At 39.9% G+C, this 21,045-nt stretch overlaps 1 protein-coding gene across 8 annotated transcripts in view; it reads left to right on the forward strand.

The window, feature by feature from the left end:
- The window catches only part of EXOC6 (exocyst complex component 6), a 218,798-nt gene that overhangs the window by 191,899 nt on the left and 5,854 nt on the right, over positions 1-21,045 (forward strand). The gene's annotated exons all lie outside the window — the stretch shown is intronic.

Raw genomic sequence — 21,045 nt, forward strand, 5'->3', positions numbered from 1 at the left:
AGCTAATTTTTGTATTTTTAGTAGAGATGGGGTTTCACCATGTTGGTCAGGCTGGTCTTAAACTCCTGACCTCAGGTGATCTGCCTGCCTTGGCCTCCCAAAATGCTGGGATTACAGGCATGAGCCACCGTGTCCAGCCCCATGCCATTTTTAAAAGAGGAACCCCATAATACTACCCCTCACTTCACAGGTTTGTTTTCTAATAACAAACGAATGCATGTATCATGAATATATATGCCATTTCTTTAATGATAAATTGTAAGTCTGGGCTTCTCAATATGATATACTACAAGAAGACTAAACAACCATTAGCCATTGGCATTACTCATTTGACCACTCTTATGTTCTACCACTTGATAGAGAAATCTGTTATGAATAATTTGTAGTTTTTTTATTGATCTTTTCCCCCTTAGCCTTCATCTCCACAGACAGGAATTAGTTGTGACATAGGTTGCAAACCAGGTGTGGTGACTCATGCCTGTAATTCCAGCAGCTTGGGAGGCCGAGACAAAAAATCAGCTGGGTATTGTGGCACACACCTGTAGTCCCAGCTAGTCAGGAGGCTGAGGCAGGAGGATTGCTTGAGCCTGGGAGGTCAAGGCTGCAGTGAGCTATGATTGCACCACTGCGCTCCATCCTGGGCGACAGAGCGAGACCCTGCCGCAAAAACAACAGCAAACAACAACGTAGATTGCATTGCACAAAGGCCATTATATGCCTTTACGTCAGGGGTTCTAACTTGAGAACCATGGGTTGGTTTTAGGAGGTTCATGCAGAATTTTGGATGCACATTTTTCTGAGAAGAAAGTCTGATGTTTTCATCTCAAAGGCAGCATATATGACCTAAAAATAGATAGCTACACACCACTGCTCAGCAAAACTGAAAGCTGTCCAGATTAAGCCAGATCACCAAGAGCTGTCCTGTTTTCAGATGCTTCTTCATTTACTCGACAAATGTTTGAGCACCTGCTTTGGGCACTGTTTTAAGTGCAGGAGACACAGTGGTGAACACGATAGGCAGGATCCCTCCTCTCACAATCCACCTTTGTTGGAGGGAGATCCACAACAAAGAGTGCTAATTTAAATAGTTTTAGGTGGAATTTCAAATAGCTTTTAGATGGGATGAGAAAAACAAAACAGGTTAATGTGATAGCGACTGGTGGTGAGGTGGGCCACTTCAGATTCAGTGATCAGGGAAACCCTCTTTAAGGCAGTGGCATTTGGGCACATAACTGAGTGAAATTGGGAAATATAGGGAAATAGCATTCCTGGCAGAGGGAAGAACAAGGGCAAAGTCCTAAGATGCTGTTGGGAAAGAGAAAGGGTAATAGTATGGCTATAAAGTAGTGTGCAAGAGGAAGAGGGGCAAATGAAATTAGGAGGATTATCAGAGCCAAATCATGTAAGCCTTGAGAGCTTTGTTAAGGAGTTTGGATCATAAGTATGATGGGAAATCATTCAAGGGTTTCAAGCAGGTTAGTGTCATGCTCTGATTTGTATTTTGAGAGTTTATTCTGGCTGTTTTAAGGAGAATAGATTTAAAAGGGACAAAATTAGAATCAGGAAGAGCAATTAGATGATTGTTTTGGTAGTCTAGACTACAGATGATAGAATTGCTGCAGTAACTACTGATGATTGGGTTCACTATATTTCATAGTAGCTCCCAGCAGACTCAGAGATTTCTGCTTTCAGTATTAGATGGTTGAATTTACCCTAAGCAACTGGTTTTTTATTTCAAGAGAACTGTGAGTTGTATAATTAATAATATTTTATTCTTTATTTTGGAGACAGAAAAACTCAGGAACATAGCATAGCGTCACATGTATTTTGTATACTATCCTCATCTTCTTTCCTACTCTCATTTTCTCGTGGCCCTGGCTTTTCTCAGTTAACTAAGTTAAATTTGTCTTGCATATGTTTTTGTAAATTGCCTTAAAACCCTTTTGGAACTGTGCAATATGTAATTAAGTTGTTTGTTAGTGGACTCCTAAAACTGTTTGCAGTAAAAAGCATTAGGTGTGGGTAGATTTTGATTTATTTGCTTGTTCATTTACTCATTTATTTATTCAACAAAAATGATTGAGTGCCAGGCACTGGGGAGAAAGAAGTGAGTAGTAGACAATTAAATAAGAGCCAGACTATTGGAGAGAGAAGTTAGTTAGTTGGCATTAATGAGACAAAGTTGAAGACAAAAGACTATTGGATTCTGAAAGACAGCTAAAGGATAAAAAGTTAGGAGTGTAAAAAGAAAACCACCAAAGTATCTGAATGACTTGTTGACAAGAACACTATTGTGTAGGAAATCGGAGACAGGATGGAGTCCTGCTTTTCTTAATAACTACTGCATGACTTTGGAAACTTTCCTGAACTATTTCAACTATATATATTACAATGGTTTAATGAAATCTATAAGGGAAAATGTTGTAGTTTACTTCTGGGAGAGAGCTTTTACCATGCTTAATCTTGATTGCTAAAGTTAGGAATTATGTGAAGCTTGCAGTAAAGAGAATATCAGTTGATTGAGTCAGCAGCTACCATCTATTGGTTTTTAACACTTCAACAGGGCAGTGGCATGGCTATGCCAGGTCATGTCATAGGTGAACTATTAAAAGCTGACAGTTTCTTCCACCAGTCTTGCTTGAAAAGGGAAGTACCCTGGGTACCTACCTCCTTGTTCTTAGCCCCTCACCCATTTTCTTTTACCCTTCTATACATGGCCTGATAATCTCTCTCTACCATACCCCCAAATGATTACAAGGTTTAGGAAAGAAGTTCCCATGTACATCACCATAGAAAGATAGGAAAACCCTATCTTGATAAACATACACTTGTATTTGACTCAAAATGAACAACTTTGAGTTCTGTCTAAAGGGACATGAACAAGCCCTGAAACTTATGAAGGAATTGTTTGGCCAGAATTCTTGCCATGGAGACTGGACGTCTGCCAGGACTTTACTTTGAAATTTCTGTCTTCTGTTTCTAATCTTAAGGCATCACAACATACAATTCTTTTGCCACTAGTCCAGTTTATTCTTTTATGATGAGGAAGAAGGCACTTTTAAATAACAATTATTTCCACTATAATTAAACAAATCTTCTTTTGTTTGCATTATTTTGTTACTATATTGTATACACACCCTGCTTGCTTAAACTTGCCCCTGCTACTACTTCACAGGAACTTTCTTTAGAAGTTTTAAAGTCGTTGACTTCTTAAAGTATTAATGGGATTTGCCAAAGTTGTAGTATCTGAATGCTTGACTAGATATAGTAGCAGGACAACAAGCTTGTTCACACAGCTCCTCCAGCAAGCATTTTTTCCTCAGACAATCCTGAATTCATTTGAAGTGCCAAAGAATTAAAGGAAGATAAATTTGGGTTTACTTCTGAATATAACAAGACCAGACATCTCACAAAGTTTACCTTAAGGTCCAGATATTAGAAAAGTATGCTGCCCTTTTGGGAAAGCTTAGATTGATTATACAGGATTAGTCTGAACCTAAATGGCTTTTGCTTTTTTCTTCTTTTTGCTCCAGTGTCATAATTCCGGAAGTTTAGTTTATATGCTTAAATATGTAGGTGATTTGTGCTTATGCCTTCAGCTATCGCTATGAACTTTGAACTCAGATTTTTATGATGATTTTAAGAGTTAACGTTAGAGCTGTTTTGTAGTTTGGAAAATTACCCTGTAAAATGATTTTTCAAAAACCAAAAACAAACACTGTGATAATTACAAAAATTGTATATGCTCAGTGTTTTTAAAAATTTCTTAAAAGAACTGTAATTACACACTCACAAAAAGTTACAAATATAGATTAGAGAGGTCCCTTGTACACTTGCCCCAGTGCTAACGTATTTATCAAAACCAGGAAACTGGGGCCTGGTGTGATGGCTTACGCCTATAATCCCAGCACTTAGGGAGGTTGAGGTGGGTGGGTCACTTGAGGCCAGGAGCTCTAGACCAGCTTGGCCAACATGGCGAAACCCCGTCTCTACTAAAAATGCAAAAATTAGACGGGTGCGTTGGCACACGCTTGTAATCCCTGCTAGTTAGGAGGCTGAGACATGAGAATCGCTTGAACCTGGCCTGTGGAGGTTGCAGTGAGCTGAGATCTTGGCACTGCATTCCAGCCTAGATGACAGATCAACACTCTGTCTCCAGAAAAACAAAAATGAAAACGCAGGAAATAGATATTGCATGTTCACTGTTAAACTAAAATCAAACCTAAAGAGAAAACTCTCAGGCCGGGCATGGTGGCTCACACCTGTAATCCCAGCACTTTGGGAGTCCGAGGCGGGCGGATCACTGAAGGTCGGGAGTTCAAGACCAGCCTGACCACCATGAAGAAACCCTGTCTCTACTAAAAACACAAAAAATTAGCCAGGCATGGTGACACATGCCTGTATTCCCAGCTACTCAGGAGGCTGAGGCAGGAGAATCGCTTGAACCTGGGAGGTGGAGGCTGCGGTGAGCCGAGATGACACCATTGCACTCCAGCCTGGGTAACAAGAGCAAAACTCCATCTCACACACACAAAAAAGAGAAAGCTCTTATTTTTCCCTCCTCTTCAGCATCTCACAGTTACTGGTTTATTTCCCTCCAGACCTTTGTAGCATACATTTGTATACATGCAGATACTTACATGCACACATATAGTTATTTCCTTTTTGGGGGAGGGAAATGGGATCATTTATGTTATAATTCACATTTTTCATGCAGTATATGCTTTCATGTTGGTAAATATGGATGTTTCATTCTTTTTAATTTCTTTGTACTGTCTATAGTGTACATATACCATAATTTATTAAACAAGTCCTCATTTGTTGGATATTATGGATTCTTTAGTTTTTTCCATCTATAAATGAAGCTGCCACTTATATCTTTATACATATATATCGAGCACTCGTGTAAGTATTTCTGTAGGCATTTAGAAGTGGAATTACTGGGTACTGCTGAAAAAGCTCTCCAAAAATGTATATAAATCAGAATTATTTTTAGAGAGATACATAACTTGGCAATACGACAATAAACAAAGTTAACAGATTCATGGAAAAAAATATGTCATTTAAGTGTGCAGTTGGGCAAATATGGAATATTTCTTATTTTACAATATAAGCATTACTGTAATGTGATAAGTTTTAAGGTAAATTTTCAGTGGGTTACACAAGGATTAAGTCTTTGTTTCCACAGACTGTGCATAATGTAAAAAGAGACAGTCTCAGATTTACTTGTTTTCAATCATCAATATTCTTGCTGTTTTTTTCACTGAAAGGGATAGGTTAAAATTTTTGGAACAATCTGTCAACTATAGAGGGTAGTGATATTCTGGCCTTTGATAAATATCATATATGCAGTAAACTAATGATTAACTATTAACATTGGCATTACTCAACAAGGAACTATATCTTTTCTCTCAAAATCAATTCACAGTTTTGCCAAACTTCTTTTTTTTTTTGAGACAGGGTCCCTCTCTGTCACCCAGGCTAGAGAGCAGTGGTGTGATCATGGCTCATTGCAGCCTCAACCTCCCCAGGCTCAGGTGATCCACCTCAGCCTCCGGAGTAGCTGGGACTACAGGTGCGTGCCACCACACCCAGCTAATTTTTGTATTTTTTGTAGAGGCAGAGTCTGACCATGTTGCCTAGATTGGTCGAAACTCCTAGCCTCAAGTGATCCTCCCGCCTCAGCCACCCAATGTGCACGGATTAATAGGGCCACTGCATCCAGCCCTATTATTCTCTTTTTCTTTTTTTTTTTTTTTGAGATGGAATTTCTCTCTTGTTGACTAGGCGGGAGCGTAGTGGTGTGATTTCAGTTCACTGCAACCTCTGCCTCCCAGGTTCAAGCGATTCTCCTGCCTCAGCCTCCTGAGTAGCTGGGATTACAGGCACGTGCCACCACACCCAGCTAGTTTTGCTATGTTTAGCAGAGGCAGGGTTTCGCCATTTTGGCCAGGCTGGTCTCAAACTGCTGACCTCAGGTGATCCGCCTACCTCAGCCTCCCAATGTGCTGCGATTACAGGTGTGAGCCACCGCACCTGGCTATTACTCATTTTTAAGAAATATTTTTCTCTAATAAATTTTTTTTGTTGACTGGAAATATTTTTTTTCTTGTTATAGATTTCTTTGAGTTTGGAGGATAGTTATGAGAAGTTTAAATATTTAAATGCTTTGTTAGAAAAACAAGTGCACTGTTTATTTTACATACTAGTGAATATTATAACCAGAATTCCTATTTTCAGTTATGATCTTTTTGCTACATAAAATAATATTCCCTAGACAACCTATATACTGTATTTGCCATATCTAGTGTGAATATGACAACAGAGTTCTAAAAAATCCTACTAAGCATTCTTTTTGAAAGCAGATTGGCTACACATATAAATAAAAGGGAATGTTTGTGTAAATTAAGCCATCCTAGTCTTAATTGTTTAAGCAGTTAATTTATCAGTTGAGGAAATTATCTTCTAATCCTATTTTACATATTAATTTGAACATGACACGTAATTTCCCTGAAACTCAACTTCTACTTTTATAGAGAACAGCCAGCACTCTACTTTAATGAGACGTATATATACATGACAGAGTTCTAGACTCAAACAATATTGATCCAACAATATTGAGCTTTCCAGTGGTTTAAATTAGAAGCTTTTTCATGTATAATCTCTGCTTTTCCTTCGTGGCTGTTTTGTCCCAGAAGAGACACAATTCTTAAACTTCTGCTTCTTAAAGTGTTCTGTGAAACATAATTTAGCTCAGTTCAACAAGCTTTAATTGAGTACCCTAAAGGGAGAAGAGCTATTACCTCTACCCTTGAAGAACTCAAAATTTGATTAGAAAGTGAAAACAAACATACAAAAGAAAAGTAAGTATATGTACACACTCCGCACTTTAAGAAGTTATCAGTGGCCCATAGAGCCACCTATCTTCTAATTTAGATGGTACAGAGAACTCAGTGCTGCCAACACTTCGCTAGCACTTCAAAGGGATATTTTCTTCCACACACACACACACACACACACACATATATATGTGTGTGTACACACACACACACCATCTATTAAAAAAGGCCAGGCATGGTGGCTCATGCCTGTAATCCCAGCACTTTGGGAGGCCAGAAGGTCAGTAGTGACCTCTTCAGAGCTAAGTGGATAATAATTGTCATGAAGATTTTTACTAATATACACCAAAAGGCTGATATTGCTGAAGGTTTTTTTTTTTAGTTTGAGACTATCATTTACAGCATTATTCTCTAAACTTCCTTGTTAGATATGCATTGCAGTGCTTAGTATTCATAGTTAAGTCACAGTTTAGTCCCTAGAGTATTTTGCAGTGTATATCTCTCCTTTTCTTTGAACCCATTTGTATTTTCGTAAATGTCAGAACATCTACCAATTACCTTCAGTCTGTGATTCAGTGATTTTCATGGTCATGAAATCCTAAGACTTGAGAATTGGAAGGGAATTCCAAAAATCTAACCCCTGGCTCCAAACCTCTTAGAAGCTCTCCCCAGCAAGTGCCCTTGCTGCTGCTCCAGATATCTGGAGATTCACCCCATCCAAATAGAGGCTTCTTTTCCTTTGAAAATCTCAGAGCAGCCTTCACTATTTCTCTCTGAGACTTGATCAGACACTGCTGTTTCTGTTGCTTCCCAATCACACATCCTTCATCCTAGAAAATTAAAATATTTGATTATTCAATGAAATTAAGTAGTTTCCACTTCCTTACTCTACGCCTTCTCGCCTTCCAACTTTTTTCCTGTTTCATTCACTCCTTGTTTTGTCTACTCATCTTTTCACTTCTTCTGGCCCTCTTATTCTATGCCACCTGAAAACTCTCATTCCTATGTAAATGGCCCTACTGCTTCAACTGTGTGGCAGAATGCTTTCCTCACCTCCTTTTCATAGAATTCGGAGGATACTGTTAACCCTGCAGCTCTCTCTAGTGGCAGGATGCATTCTTTCACGGCTGCACAGTGTGAACGAGATTGGTGTTCCCCTGGCTCCTCATTTCTATTTGTAGACCGTTGTTCCTCCACTCTTGAGTGAAAGCTCCAGCCCCTCTGAGCCTCTTGTCTTCCATCTCCATCACCGTCAACCTCTCACTGTTGCTTTTGTAGTCAGCTTATCTGTATCTACACTCATCCTTCCTGCCCTTCATTCTCAGATATTAGGAAGCCATTTTAATGAGGCTGTCATCTTCCTATGCCCTTGACCCTATCTTTTCTATGGGATTTTGTTTCATTATTCATCTACCTTTCCTCTACTTTATCCTTTTCTTAGCCTAAAAACATTTTAGCTATTTCCAATTTCTCTTCCCTCATTTGCATCCTTAAAAGAGTGGTTTATAATTGATTATTCTTATTTTTATATCTCTCATTCATTCCTCAGTCCATTCCTATCTGCTTTGCCACATTGCTGAAATAGTGTTCACTTAGATCACCAGGGAAGGCCAGTAGACATTTTTAGCCCATATCCTACTGGTTCTTTCTGTTGCATTTGGTAATGTGAACCATGTTCTCTTTAAAATTCTCTCGTCTTCAAAGTCGTACTCCCTTGACATCCTTCCTCTTTCTTTTTTGTGGTCTCCTTTTCTGCCCCCTGAATGTTGGTTTCCCCAAGGTTTCTGTCCTTAGAAGGCTGCTCCCTATACTGCTGACCTAGGTGAGCTGACCCGCTGTCATCAGATCTCTGGCATATGCCTTAGATACATATCCAGTTGCTTGGTAAACCATTAGACTTAGGTGTGTGTCCCACTTGCTGTGTGACCAAAACTGTTGACTTGTCTTCCCTTATTCTCAGATCACATCTCTTTTTCATGTTCTCTGTTTTGATTGGTAGAACCATTCCACCATATCCTGGACAATCATCATGTCCTAGGGATTATTTTTCTCCTAAGTATTTCTCAAATCCATCCTCTTCTCTCCATGTTAACTACTTGTCTACCACCTATTCGTCATTTTCTCTCTATCCCAACTATGCACCTGTCTGTTCCAATGTATTTTAAGATTGTTACAACAGTCTTCTAATTATTTTTTCTACCTTAAGTGCATTTACTACAGAACTGAAGTGGTGAATCTGACCATGTCAGCTCCCGTGTTTGTTTATTTATTTATTTGAGATGGAGTCTCACTCTGTTGCCCAGGCTGGAATGCAGTGGCATGATCTTGGTTCACTGCAACCTCTACCTCCCGGGTTCAAGCAATTCTCCTGTCTCAGCCTCCCAAGTAGCTGGGGTTACAGGTGCCTACCACCACACCTGGCTAATTTTTTTGTGTTTTTAGTAGAGACAGGGTCTCACCACAGTGGCCAGGTTGGTTTTGAACTCCTGACCTCAAGTGATCCGCCTGCCTTGGCCTCCCAAAGTGCTAGGATTACAGGCATGAGCCACCGTGCCCGGCATTATTTATTTATTTATTTATGAGATGGAGTATTGCTCTGTCTTCCAGGCTGGAGTGCAGTGGTGCGATCTCGGCCTACTGCAACCTCTGCCTCCTGGGTTCAAGTGATTCTCCTGCCGCAGCCTGCTGAGTAGCTGGGACTGCAGGCACATGCCACCAAGCCCAGCTAATTTTGGTATTTTTGTAGAGAGAGGGTTTTGCCATGTTGGCCAGGCTGGTCTTGAACCCCTGACCTCAAGTGATCCACCCTCCTCAGCCTCCCAAAGTGCTGGGATTACAGGCCTGAGCCACTGCGCCCAGCCAGCTTCCTTGTTTAGAACCTTTCAATGGCTACCCAAAATTCCTGAACAAGGCACATATATCCTTTTATGACTCAGCTCCTGACCCCTTTTCTAGCCTGTCTTGTACTACCCCCTTAGTCATATTTCGGTTTAGCAGCACTAAAGTGCATGGAATTTCCCCATAAGCACAACTGTTTCTTGTCCTGTGTCTTTCCTCACACTGTTCCATCTACTTGAAATATCACCACCCCTCCTTTAATTAACTCCTTCTTTAGACTCAGTGTGGGTATCATCTAAGACAGCTCCTTAGGTCTACTTCCCACCCCCTAAGTGATAATTAATGCTCTGATAATAGCCTATACATATGTCCATCTGTGTAATCAGCATGTTAGTTTGTAATTATGTTTGTGTGAATATCTTTCCGTTTATACTTATGAACTTCTTAAATCCAAAGACTAGGCCATTACTATCTTTTCATCACTAGTGTCAAATATAATGCTTGTCACATGTGAACACAATCTCTTTTACAGAAGACGAAGTTGGGACTCAGAGTTTGTAACTCCCTTAAATGATTCATTCAAAATGAAAGTAACTTGATTTTTAAAAACCTGGGTTGAGAGGAAATTTAGTAGGGCATAGATGTAAACACTACTGGTCCCTGCTATAGTATGCACCAGAACTGTGAGAAATACATTTGTATTGTTTATAAGCCACTCGATCTACGGTATTTTGTTAGGGTAACCTAAACAGACTAAGATGGTGTCATAAGAAGTATTAGCTCTTAAGTATTTTCTGATTTAAGTGAAGTATAATTGGATAGGCAAATAATATCCGTGGAGTATTGATTAAGTGATACAAAGGAAGAGCTTGATTTTTTCCAGCCAGGTGGTGTGGATTTCTAACATTCTGAAGCACCATAATCAAATATCAGATATTTTACAATTATTCTTTTTTTTTTTTTTTTTGAGACGGAGTCTCACTCTGTTGCCCAGGCTGGAGTGCAGTGGCACAATCTCGGCTCACTGCAACCTCCGCCTCCTGGGTTCAAGCAATTCTCTGCCTCATGCTCCTAAGTAGCTGGGATTACAGGCACCCGCCACCACACCCAGCTAATTTTTTGTATTTTTAGTAGAGACGGGGTGTTACCATCTTGGCCAGGCTGGTCTTGAACTTCTGACCTCGTGAGCCACCCGCCTCAGCCTCCCAAAGTATTGGGATTACAGGCTTGAGCCACGGCTACAATTATTCTTTTAAAATGCTGACTCATGTTAAGTTGCGTTGTCTGTTGAGCTTTCCTGAAAGTCATTGCATACTCTCTTAATTACTCTGGATTCTTACTATGAATTAAGTTGTATTTTTAATATTTTACGAATTTACTTTCAACCAATCTGTAAATACTTAAAGAATGCTTCCAGTTTTCTTACCTGTTTATTATTTCTTTTTCTGTTCTTTGTTCTCCTGTTAATTATCATCAACAAACTTTACCTCCTCAACTGTGTTGAGGACACTGGGCCAGGCACTGTTTTTATGTATTACAAAGAAGAGACACCATGGCTTGAGTTTTTCTGATGGCCTAGTGTAAAATGTTTATGCAAAGTGTCAATGGAAACAATTATCTTAACAGGATAACAGCCTATTTTGCTCAGAAACTTCCTAATTTCCTGTTTTTAGGTTATCCAGAGGTCAGGTAGAGATTCCTTTTTGTACTCTCATAGTGCAGATTCACATCGTGCAAGCATCAGGGGGCTTAGATCACAATCCATTTAATTCCAGTGGCTGCATTTATCTTCCCAAGAAAATAATTCCCTCAACTGCTGTTTTTATTTAGTGTCTCTTTTTAAATTTTATCCAATAACCTGTAGTGAAGGTATGACTTCAGTAGCTGTTTACCAGTAGCTGCTTCTTAACTAAGCTGCATCTTAAAGTTCATCTGTTGCCCATTTTGAAGTTCATGTGGCTACCTGCACTGGTCAGAATGTTAACAGTGTTGTCTCTGTTTCCCTCTCTCAGAAATCTGTTACTAACTAAGCATTCAAGCAAGCATCAGGCTCCCAAGTAAGCCCTGACTACATGCTGTGAACTTCTGCCTTAGTGAATCAGCTTCAGCATAGTTTGATAACTGCCTTTTTTCTTTATGTTTAATTGTGCCTTGAGGCTATGGAAAGACTACATTTATCTGTTGAAACAGACTAAGCAGCAAGTGTTCTGACATGTTTGTCGCGCAAATTATTGTACGTGACAAAAGGTAATTACATATACAATCAGATCTGGAAGTAAACAGATAATTAGGAGTTAATATATTATCTAGGATAAGAGAAGTACCTTTGAGATTCAAGAAAAGTAAACTAAATACATATCTTTTTAATTGAGTAAAGATGATAAAATATAAGATTTGAAAGAAATGAGATTGTAAACTCTCCTAAATACAAATACTCACCAAGATATTGTAATATTATCTTTAACAGAGACCGCAAAGATCCTTAGTTTCCTTATTTCCATCAGGCTAAGTATGGTAATCCAACTTTGCATCCCTTCAGGAATCCAAGGCAAAATGGTAATGGGTCTGTATTTATACTCTGGGGCAAAAAACTGAGACCTTATCTCTATAAAGCATAAGAAATGAGATTTGAGTCTGAAATTCAGGTCATCACTTCACCAAAGATTTATTGCTAAAATTGGAGTCTATTTTTTTTCCACTAATTTATTGCCATAGAAGTGATCTCCCTTTTCCTCTTGAGACAATTGGGATTTAATGATCTTAGTTTGTTTCAGTTACCCTGAATGGCTTGAATTCCATTTTAAGAGAATAAGATGCCTCTGGGGACTTAAATATTTAGTTTTTGGGGATTTTTTGTTTGTTTGTTTCTGTTTTTGGAGACAGTGTCTCATTCTGTTGTCCAGGCTGGAGTGCAGTGGTGCAATCTTGGCTCACTGCAACTTCCACCTCCCAGGTTCAAGCGATTCTCCTGCCTCAGCCTCCTGAGTAGCTGGGACTACAGGTATCCGCCACCACGCCCAGCTAATTGTTGTATTTTTAGAAGAGAAGGGGTTTCGCCTTGTTGGCCAGGCTAATTTCAAACTTCCGGCCTCAAGTAATCTGCCCACCTCAGCCTCCTAAAGTGCTGGGATTACAGGTGTGAACCACCATGCCCAGCCAAGTATTTAGTTTTAATTTTAGTTCAGCCTTAAAGAAAACAAGCCAGAGTCATTGTTTATAATGAATAGCAAATTATAAGTATTATTTGGCTTTCTAAAATTTTAGGGTAAAACGTATGTGAGTACTTATATTGAAGACTAAACCTAGCTGTTGGATTCTCCAAGTGTTCATTTGCCTTATTTTAAGTCATAACCATTGAGGTGGGGCAAGAGGGGAGAAGAAGCACTTAGATTCTTTCAAATTTAGAAAAACTAGTTGTTCTCTTCCCTCGTGTTTTTCTTAACAATTGTACTGCGGAAACCCTAGCCTGGTCTGGCTTCCTTCATTCAAACAACTGCCATATCCTGGAGTATAGATATGTTGGCATACAATTTTTTTCACTGGCTAATTCATATTGTCTTCCTTTGTTGCTCAAGTTCTTCCCAAGTCAATTCATACAAGCAGATCTTGTTTCTTCGTAGCTTCAATGGAGCAAAGTGACTCATCAGAGAGAACTGAAAGTCTATTGAACACCTCTCATCATGAGTTTCAAGGTTTGATTTCCTTAGTATTAGAGGTCTTTGAGTTTCATTGGTGAAGTCATTACATAACTACTTGTTATGTAAGTGTAGCAGATGATGTAGTGAATCTGTACAGAAAATTAAATGTATGACCTGGGAATGTTTATTTAACACGTTTGATGGTGGCATCACTAGTTTACAAAAGGAGCAGAACTTTGGTTGTGAAATATTTTAGTACATCCTATGGCACAAATTAAATCAATCAGTCAATAGCCTAGTCTGGCTTTTAGAATAATTATAAAACATTACTAAAATTCAGAGATGTCTTAATTACTAGTAGTTTACATGTCAAGTAAATGATAACATAGCCCTGTTATTAGTGTATATGATATGGGTTCAGTGTAGCCTTATGAAATTATGTATCAAAAGGTAACATATGCAGTGAATCTCAACAAATACTTAGTTGATGCATAGTATTTGCCAGTTACTGGGCTATGTGAAGATACAGATACTAAGCAAAACAAGTCAGTAGCTTTGAGGCACTTACAAAGTACACTATTAGAAGGAGGGAAAAGGCACGTCAACTGTTGAGATATTGGAAGGAGACAAGTGCTGGGATAGCTATGATTCACCCAGACTAAAAATGGAATTATTGATATTTGATTCTTTGGTGGATAAACAAACTAACCCCTAACCTCAATATACTGTGAAAAACACTGTGATACAAATGTGTGGAGGGTAGTATGAGGACGCAAAAGAGTGACAGCTAAGCCAACCAAGGTGGTCTGGAGAGGCTTCCTGGGAGACTGATTTAGACTTAAGTGTTACGGACTAAGTAAGAGCTACCTGGGTGAAGAAGGAAGGAAAGGAGACTCCATACAGAAGAGCTGAGGAATGAGGAGTGTCCTAGGGTAGACATGGTTTCTTTTTTTTTTTTTTTGAGACTGAGTTTTGTTCTCGTCGCCCAGGCTGAAATGCAATGGCATGATCTCAGCTCACTGCAACCTCTGCCTCCTGGGTTCAAGCAATTCTGCTGCCTCAGCCTCCCAGTAGCTGGGGTTACAGGCGCCCACCACCACGCCCAGCTAATTTTTTGTTTTTAAGTAGAGATGGGGTTTCACCATGTTGGCCAGGCTGGTCTTGAACTTCTGACCTCAGGTGATCCACCCACCTCTGCCTCCCAAAGTGCTGGGATTACAGGTGTGAGCCATCGTGCCTGGCCCAGTCATGGTTTCTAAGAGAACTAAGAGTAGTTCCTCATTTAGGAGCCTGGATTACATGAAGGGAGAGGAAGCCAAAAGGTTGACCTGGATAAGGTGCAAGAGAGCTTTGCGTGTCATGTTAAGGAACTTGAACTTTATCTTGTAGGAAATGGGGAGCCATCAAAGGTTTTAAACAAGGGAATGGTGTAATCAAATTTGTGTTTTAGCTGGATCTCTCTGGCAGCAGTGTGGAGATTAGCTAACCTGGGATATTGGAAGAGAGAGGCAGAGGGTATAGGCAAGACAAAAGGCCACAGGGGAGAGATTATGATGTCTGAACTAGGACAGTAGTAGTAGTAGTAATAGTAGGGATGGAAAGTTGGGAGAAGGCCAGGCGTGGTGGCTCACGCCTATAATCCCAGCACTTTGGGAGGCCAAGGCAGGTGGATCACTTGAGCCCTGGAGTTCCAGACCAGCCTGGCCAACATGTGAAACACTGTCTCTACTAAAAATGCAGAAATTAGCTGGGCATGGGGGCATGCGCCTGTAATCCTAGCTACTTGGGAGGCTGAAGCACAAGAATCACTTGAACCCAGGAGGCAGAGGTTGCAGTGGGGTGAGATTGCACCACTGCGCTCTAGTCTGGGCATCAGAGTGAGACTATATCTCAAACAAGACAAAACAAAAAAAGAAGGTGGAAGAAAGTAAATACAGGAAATATTTAGGAAGTTAAATTGGTACTATTTGTCAATAAATTAGATGGAAGAATTGTGAGAGAGAGGCCAGGCGCAGTGGCTCACGCCTCTAAACCCAGCATTTTGGGAGGCTGAGACAGGTGGATCACGAGGTCAGGAGTTCGAGACCAGCCTGACCAACATAGTGAAACCCCGACTGTACTAAAAATACAAAGATTAGCTGGGTGTGGTGATGTGTGCCTGTAATCCCAGCTACTCAGGAGGCTGAGGCAGGAGAATTGTTTGAACCGGGAGGTGGAGGTTGCAGTGAACCAAGATTGCGCCACTGCACTCCAGCCTGGTGGACAGAGCAAGACTCCATCTCAAAAAACAACAAACCAAAAAAAAAAAAAAAAAAAGAATTGTGAGAGAGAGAGAGGACACAAAACAGACTAAATCCGGATTTTTGGTTTCAGTAATTAGGTAAAGTACTGCTAGTTCATGTATGACCTACCTTACAATGTCAGGAAGCTGAACTCTTATGTTCAGTACTCTCAAGAAGAACAAGCTGTGCCTATGTGTTTCTGTGTGTGCATGTGGTGTGTGTGTGTGTATTATAAAAATCTAAGTCACATCCAACTATTTGAAGTGAATCTACTTGAGGAAATTATATGACAGGTTCTGTCTTCTATTGGATAATTGTAGGTTTTTATTATTTTTCAAAAATAGGGAATAAAAAAATTGTTGATTAAGAATTTATTAACATTGGCCAGGTGCAGTGGCTCATGCCTGTAATCCCAGCACTTTGGTGAGACCTCGTCTCTACTAAAAACACAAAAATTAGCTGGGGTAGTGGCACACACCTGTTATCCCAGCTACTCGGGAGGCTGAGGCAGGAGAATCACTTGAGCCCAGGAGGCAGAGGTTGCAGTGAGCCAAGATCGTGCCACTGCACTCCAGCCTGGGCAACAGAGTGGGATTCTGTATCCAAAAAAAAGAATTTATTAACATCTTTTGTATTCATAAAGAATTTTATTTGTTATTTAGGTTTGAATACATAATATAAATATTTTATCCCAAATGCCAAAAGAATTATTTTAAAACTCAACTACGTAAGGTGCTAATGTTCTTATACTACTAAATGGAAAGTCAGAAGATCCTATTAAAAGTTTATATAACAAATTCTACTCCTAGATATATACCCAAGAGAAATGAAAACAGTTTTTTACAAGATCCTTGTACATAAATGTTAATAGCAGCACTTTTTTGTTTTTTTGAGATGGAGTCTTGCTGTGTTGCCCAGGCTGGAGTGCAGTGGCACGATCTTGGCTCACTGCAAGCTCCACCTCCCAGGTTCACGCCATTTTCCTGCCTCAGCCTCCTGAGCAGCTGGGACTACAGGCACCTGCCACCACGCCCAGCTAATTTTTAATATATTTTTTTAGTAGAGACGGGGTTTCACTGTATTAGCCAGGATGGTCTCGATCTCCTGATCTCATGATCCACCTTCCTTCGCCTCCCAAAGTGCTGGGATTACAGGCGTGAGCCACCGCTCCCATCCTAACAGCATTATTTTTAATGACCAAAAAAGATAAATGTCCATCAACTGATTCTTGGATAAACAAGGTGTAGTATATCCATTCAATATATTATTATTTGTCAATAAAAAGGAATGAAGTAATAATGCATGCTACATGAACCTTGAAAGCATTATGCTTATGTGAAAGAAGCCAGTTACAAAAGACCAGGTACATCTTTTTGTTTTGTTTGTTTTGTTTTGTGTTGTTTTGTTTTATATAGAGGCAGGGTCTTGCTCTGCTGCCCATCCTGGAGTACAGTTCATTGCTCACTGCAGCCTCCACCTCCTGGACTCAAGCTAGCCTTCCACCTCAGCCTCCCAAGTAGCTAGGACTTCTGGTGTGCACTACCACTGCCAGCTAATGTTTTAATTGTATGTCGAGACAGGGTCTCACCATGTTGCCCAGGCTGGTCTCAAACTCTTAGTCTCAAGCCTTGGGCTTGGCCTCTCAAAGTGTTAGGATTACAGGTGTGAGCCACCATGGCAGGCCAGAAGACCACATGTTATTTTGATTCCCATTTGGAAAGTGATTGCTAATGGCTATGGGGATTCGTTCAGGGGCTCTAAAATTGGTTGAGATGGCTGCACAATTCTGTGAATACAGTCAAAACCATTGATTTGTGCCCTTTAAATGAGTGAACTCTATGGTACATCTCAAAGCTGTTTAAAAGAAAAAAAAAACTTTAAAAGTTATATAACAAGAAATAGAGGTTTGTGTTAAAATTATAAAAACAAAAATAGACAAAAATGGTAAGATAGCTACCCAAGAAGAGAGCTGGTATAAAGTAAGGTAAACTCTCATATGTGATAGCTGTAAAATAATACAAAATTAGAAAAATAAGCCTATTAGGGATAGTGAGATAATCACCAGAACTAAAAGAGGAGTTAAAGGCCAGGTGCAGTGGCTCATGCCTGTAATCCCAGCATTTTGGGAGACTGAGGAGGGTGGATCCCTTGAGGCCAGGAGTTCGAGACCAGCCTGGGCAACATGGCGAAACCCTGTCTGTACAAAAAACACAAAAGTTAGCCGGGCGTGGTGGTTTGTGCCTGTAGTCCCAGCTGCTTGGGAGGCTGAGGCACAAGAATTGCTTGAACCTGAGGCCAGGCGCAGTGGCTCATGCCTGTAATCCCAGCACTTTGGGAGGCCAAGATGGGTGGATCATGAGGTCAGGAGTTCGAGACCAGCCTGACCAACATGGTTAAACCCCGTCTCTAAACTAAAGATACAAAAAATTAGCTGGGCGTGGTGGCGTGCGCCTGTAATCCCAGCTAGCTACTCAGGAGGCTGAGGCAGGAGAATTGCTTGAACCTGGGAGGTGGAGGTTGCAGTGAGCTGAGATCACACCACTGCACTCCAACCTGAGCAACAGAGCAAGACTCCATCTTAAAAAAAAAGAATTGCTTGAATCCAGGAGGAGGAGGTTTCAGTGAGCCGAGATCGTGCCACTGCAGTCCAGTCTGGGTGACAGAGTGAGGACTCTGTCTCAAAACAAGAGCAGAAAACACAAAAAACAAACAAATACGTAAATAAGGAGTTAAACATGGTTACTTCTGAGTACGACAGTGAACTATTGGTTTCATGATATGCTCCATTTGATTATTAACTATATATTTGATAAAATTAATTTTAATAAATTAACTTCATAAATTCACATGTATGTATCTATATGCTATTTTAGCCATGGTAGTGACAAAATAAAATCAAAATAAAGCAAATATGGACATGTGTAAATCCGATTATGTAAATTTTACTGTGTGCCTCTTTTTTCTTTTTCTTTTTTTCAAATTCCATACTCACCTAGAGGTTTTCTAGGACTACTACATTAGCTTAGCATAAAAAAATAAGAACATTCTACCTTTGCATGTACAGTTCAGGTAGAATGTTCTTGAAGTGACTTGAAGAGACCAATTCCTTTAAGCAGCTTCTGCAGCATGAAATGCTCAGAACTCACTCCTAGTCCTCACAGAGGTGGGAGTGAAAGGACTGGCTGAGAGCAAGTCTAGCAGATGGGACATTGGAAGAGGGCAGGCTTGGATGAGGGTGCATGAGATTCCAGAAGGTAGCATGAAGGCAATTAACACCTGAAGGGAAAAAAGTTAGGTGGCTGAAGGCACCATACTGTTTTGCTTTTTTGTATTGTAGTTTTTGCTTATGCTCCTTCGGACTGCTACTTAAAATTCTGTGCTACATGTGGAGTTTTCCAAATGTGGTGTTAAAGATGGCTAGAAAGGAAGGAAAATCCAGGTGCTTTAAAAATCATATGGAGTTCATCATTTGACCTCACAATATATTTAGAAAAGGACTTGTAGTTCTTTCCAATGTAGCTAATTTAGTAAGACCCATTTTTCTTGAATTCCCAGTGGCGAATTACTCAGGATTTGTTTGAAGGACAAGTATTTCTTCCTTTAAGCAGTACTAGGGTTTAGGACTTTTGTTGTTTAAATCTGTGGAGCACTCTAGGAACCCTGGTCTCAGCTTTGTTTTTTGGTGGCAAAGGAAAAATGATCTCCTGGTTTACTTTTGGAATCCACAAAGCAACTCTGAGGTCCCAGGTGGATTTAGTGTTTGGAAAAGGGAACTTGGGGGACTGAGGTTGACCCTGAGCCCCCAGGTCACTGTTCACGTTTACAAAAGCAAACCTGGTATCCCCAGTTGCTTTTCTCTTGAGGTTGGCTTAACTTTATTTATCTTCTGTCCTGGGTCACTGCCCCTGAGGTGCTTCAAAAGCAAAACCCAAAAGACCTAAAACAAAGAAAGCTAAATCAGATTCAAGGAAAAAATGACCTGGCACTGTGGGTTCACTTTTAAAAAGGCAAAAAGTCACTTCAAGAGTTTCATAGAATAGTTTTAAGTCTGCCTAGATTCATTGTGTCATTTGTACAAAGTGATCTCAACAGGTCTAAGACCCCAAGTTCCTTGGGCATGGATTGAGAATGAGTCTGTAGGATGGGAAACTGTCAGCAAGCTAAATGGGTTGACACAAATGAATTCCTCAGTGATTCGACTATTTTGAGCTATATGGGACCACCCATGTAACACTTCTTTCCTTAAGCTGATCTTTTTGTTTGCTGGACACACACAGGGAATGCTGAGGAAGTGAAATGTACAACTCACTTACAAATATTGGCATACATCCACTTTATGTTATCAGATTAGTTATGAAGGGCATTTTTGAATCCTTGGTGAAAAAAAAACTTGGGATACTAATTTCAGATAATCTTACAAATCATGATGAGGTAGAATTCAGTCACATGATTTTGCTTTTTCATTTTTATATCATCTATACTTTGCTTACTTCCCAAAAGGATTTAAGGTGGAATTACTTTACTTGACTATTGGAAGAAACTCATTTATAGAACTTAATACCAATTTTCATTATCATGTGCCCGACTTTATCCTTTAATAAGTAATTGTAAAATTGCTTTTGGGTAATCTGGGGAGATTTTTGTTTTTGTTCATGTTTGATCTACATCTTTGAACTTCAGGTATATGTGTTAACTAATAAATTCACCTGTTGAGACCATGTCCTACTGTTTATTTACAAGACTGAAAGAGATTTTGTGTGATTAATAACGAACATATTATTTGTGCATATTGCCATCTGAAGGAAGCAAAACTTAAGTAGAGAAGTGAGACTTTTCATAATGTAGATCTTAATATTAAGAACATAGTGCATCCTGTGAAGCTTAACCAATTATGAGAGGCAGTCCACAAGGCAATGACTGTTGGGGTGGAGCAAAGGCAAGTATCAGTGTTTGTACCTGGCAACACCCCCGTTTCCCCTTTTCTTCCCATCACACTCTGACTCCAGAGCAATCATGTTCTTTTAAAGTCATCCCAATCAAAGACCAGGGTCATCTTGGTCAGAACAGGCATGGATAGCCACCTGTAGAAATGGGTTCAGTCCATAAAATCTGGCCTGGCATAATGTTAGGTGGGACCCAGGAATAAAGTCCCGGTTTTATGTTTTATCCTTCACTTCAATAGAACTGAATTATAAAAAGTGAAAAATGACCTTATAATTGTTATGGGTGAAGGAGACTGGTTGACCATTCAGAAATATTAACGCTGCTTTCTCCAGGAAGATCATTTAACTCACTTAACTAAATTAGACCCAGTGCTGTATCATGATGGAGTATATCCTCTTTATCAATATCCCAATGAAAAGCTGAGAGAGATACAGAGATGTCACTTCACTATATTCACTTGCCATAGTTTGCCTGCAAGCCAACATTGGCCTTTTTCAGAGAGCT

The sequence above is a fragment of the Trachypithecus francoisi genome, unplaced genomic scaffold (genome assembly GCF_009764315.1).
Source record: "Trachypithecus francoisi isolate TF-2019V2 unplaced genomic scaffold, Tfra_2.0 Contig01436, whole genome shotgun sequence".
In the NCBI taxonomy this organism is placed as follows: Eukaryota; Metazoa; Chordata; class Mammalia; order Primates; family Cercopithecidae; genus Trachypithecus; species Trachypithecus francoisi.